Source organism: Triticum urartu, chromosome 6A (genome assembly GCF_056163025.1).
Source record: "Triticum urartu cultivar PI428250 chromosome 6A, HENAU_Tu73, whole genome shotgun sequence".
NCBI lineage: Eukaryota > Viridiplantae > Streptophyta > Magnoliopsida > Poales > Poaceae > Triticum > Triticum urartu.
Window position 1 is genome coordinate 92,204,033 of NC_141878.1, and position 3,702 is coordinate 92,207,734.

Sequence of the window (3,702 nt, forward strand, 5' to 3'; positions counted from 1 at the left end):
GCAAATATAACCAATCATGCATAAAAGAATTCAGAGAAGATTCAAATATTATTCATAGATAGACTTGATCATAAACCCACAATTCATCAGTCTCAACAAACACACCGCAAAAAGAAGATTACATCGAATAGATCTCCACAAGAGAGGGGGAGAACTTTGTATTGAGATTCAAAGAGAGAGAAGAAGCCATCTAGCTACTAACTTTGGACCCGAAGGTCTGAGGTAAACTACTCACACTTCGGCGGAGGGACTAGGATGATGTAGAAGCCCTCCATGATGACGACCCTCTTCCGGCGGAGCTCCGGAACAGGCTCCAAGATGGGATCTCGTGGATACAGAAAGTTGCGGCGGTGGAATTAGGTTTTTGGATCCTGTTCTGATCATTTGGGGGTATGTGTGTATATATAGGAGGAAGGAGTACGTCGGTGGAGCACCGAGGGGCCCACGAGGCTGGGGGGGCACGCCCTAGGGGGGGCCCCCACCCTCATGACCACCTATTTTATCCCTTGCAGTAGGGTCCAAGTTTCCTGGATCACGTTCGGTGAGAAAATCACGTTTCCGAAGATTTTATTCCGTTTGGACTCCGTTTGATATTCTGTTTATCCGAAACACTGAAATAGGCAAAAAACAGTAATTCTGGGCTGGGCCTCCGGTTAATAGGTTAGTCCCAAAAATAATATAAAAGTGGAAAATAAAGCCCAATATAGTCCAAAACAGTAGATAATATAGCATGGATCAATCAAAAATTATAGATACGTTGGAGACGTATCAGGCATCCCCAAGCTTAATTCTTGCTCGTCCTCGAGTAGGTAAATGATAAAAAGAGAATTTTTGATGCAGAGTGCTACTTGGCATAATTTCAATGCAAATCTTCTTAATTGTGGTATGAATATTCAGATTAGAAAGATTCAAGACAAAGGTTTATATTGACATAGAAAATAATAATACTTCAAGCATACTAACTAAGCAATCATGTCTTCTCAAAATAACATGGCGAAAGAAAGCTATCCCTACAACATCATATAGTCTGGCTATGCTCCATCTTCACCACACAAAATATTTAAATCATGCACAACCCCGATGACAAGCCAAGCAATTGTTTCATACTTTTGATGTTCTCAAACTTTTTCAATCTTCACGCAATACATGAGCGTGAGCCATGGATATAGCGCTATAGGTGGAATAGAATGGTGGTTGTGGAGAAGACAAAAAGGAGAATATAGTCTCACATCGACTAGGTGTATCAACGGGCTATGGAGATGCCCATCAATAGATATCAATGTGAGTGAGTAGGTATTTCCATACAACGGATGCACTAGAGCTACAAATGTATGAAAGCTCAACAAAAGAAACTAGTGGGTGTGCATCCATCTTGCTTGCTCACGAAGACCTAGGGCAATTTTGAGGAAGCCCATCATTGGAATATACAAGCCAAGTTCTATAATGTAAAATTCCCACTAGTATATGAAAGTGACAACATATGAGACTCTCTATATGAAGGACATGGTGCTACTTTGAAGCACAATATATGAGACTTGATATATCATGGTGCTACTTTGAAGCACAAGTGTGGAAAAAAGGATAGTAGCATTGCCCCTTTTTTGGGCCTTCTTTTTTTTTCTTTGGCCTTTCCCCCTTTTTTTGGGACAATGCTCTATTGAATGATGATCATTACACTTCTATTTATTTACAACTCAATGATTACAACTCGATACTAAAACAAAGTATGACTCTATATGAATGCCTCCGGCGGTGTACCGGGATATGCAATGAATCACGAGTGACAAGTATGAAAGAATTATGAATGGTGGCTTTGCCACAATTACTATGTCAACTACATGATCATGCTAAGCAATATGACAATGATGGATATGTCATGATGAACTAGATGGTGGAAAGTTGCATGGCAATATATCTCGGAATGGCTATGGAAATGCCATAATAGGTAGGTATGGTGGCTGTTTTGAGGAAGGTATATGGTAGGTGTATGATATCGGCGAAAGTTGCGCGGTATTAGAGGGGCTAGCAAGGGTGGAAGGGTGGGAGTGCGTACAATCCATGGACTCAACATTAGTCATAACGAACTCATATACTTATTGCAAAAATTTAGAAGTTATCAAAGCAAAGTATTATGCGCATGCTCCTAGGGGGATAGATTGGTAGGAAAAGACCATCGCTCGTCCCCGACCGCCACTCATAAGGAAGACAATCAATAAATAAATCATGCTCCAACTTCATCACATAACAGTTCACCATACGTGCATGCTACGGGAATCACAAACTTCAACACAAGTATTCTTTAAATTCACAACTACTCAACTAGCATGACTTTAATATTATCACCTCCATATCTCAAAACAATTATCATGCTTCAATCTTTTCTTAGTATTCAACACACTCAAAAGAAAGTTTCACAAATCTTGAATACCAAGCATATTATTATTAGGCAAATTACCATGCTATTACGAGACTCTCAAAATAATTTAAGTGAAGCATGAGAGATCAATAGTAACGAATCCACCACCGTGCTCTAAAAGATCTAAGTGAAGCACATAGAGCAAAATTACCTAGCTCAAAATATATAAGTGAAGCACATAGAGCAAAATTATCTAGCTCAAAAGATATAAGTGAAGCACGTAGAGCAAAATTATCTAGCTCAAAAGATATAACTGAAGCACATAGAGTATTCTATCAAATTTTAATTCATGTGTTGCTCTCTCAAAAGGTGTATACAGAAAATATGTTTGTGGCATACAAACAAACAAAGACACAAATAACACAAGACACTCCAAGCAAAACACATATCATGTTGGTGAATAAAAATATAGCTCCAAGTAAATTACCGATGGAAGTGGACGAAAGAGGGGATGCCTTCTGGGGGCATCCCCAAGCTTTGACTTTTTGGTGTCCTTGGATTATCTTGAGGGTGCCATGGGAATCCCCAAGCTTAGTCTCTTTCCACTCCTTGTTCCATGATCCATCAAAAGAATTCACCCAAAACTTGAAAACTTCACAACAAAAAACTCAAAATAGAAAATTCGTGAGCTCCGTTAGCGAAAGAAAACAAAAGACCACTTCATGGTACTGTAATGAACTCATTATTTATTTATATTTGTGTTAAACCTACTGTATTTCACATTCTCTATGGATTATAAACTATTTTACTAGCCATAGATTCATCAAAATAAGCAAACAACACACGAAAAACAGAATCTGTAAAAACAGAACAGTCTTTAGTAATCTGTAGCTAGCGCAAGATCTGGAACCCCAAAAATTCTAAAATAAATTGCTGGACGTGAGGAATTTATCTATTAATCATATGAAAAAATAATTAACTAAATATTACTCTCTAAATAAAAATGACAGCAGTTCTCGTGAGCGCTAAAGTTTCTGGTTTTTTACAGCAAGTTCAACAAGACTTTCCCCAAGTCTTCCCAACGGTTCTACTTGGCACAAACACTAATTAAACACAGAAAAACACAACCAAAACAAAGGCTAAATAATTTATTTATTACTAAACAGGAGCAAAAAGCAAGGAATAAAAATAAAATTGGGTTGCCTCCCAACAAGCGCTATCGTTTAACGCCCCTAGCTAGGCATAACGAGCAAGAATAGATCTAAGTATTGCCATCTTTGGTAGGCAATCCATAAGTGGCTCTCATGATAGTTTCATATGGTAATTTTATTTTATTTCTTTGAAAG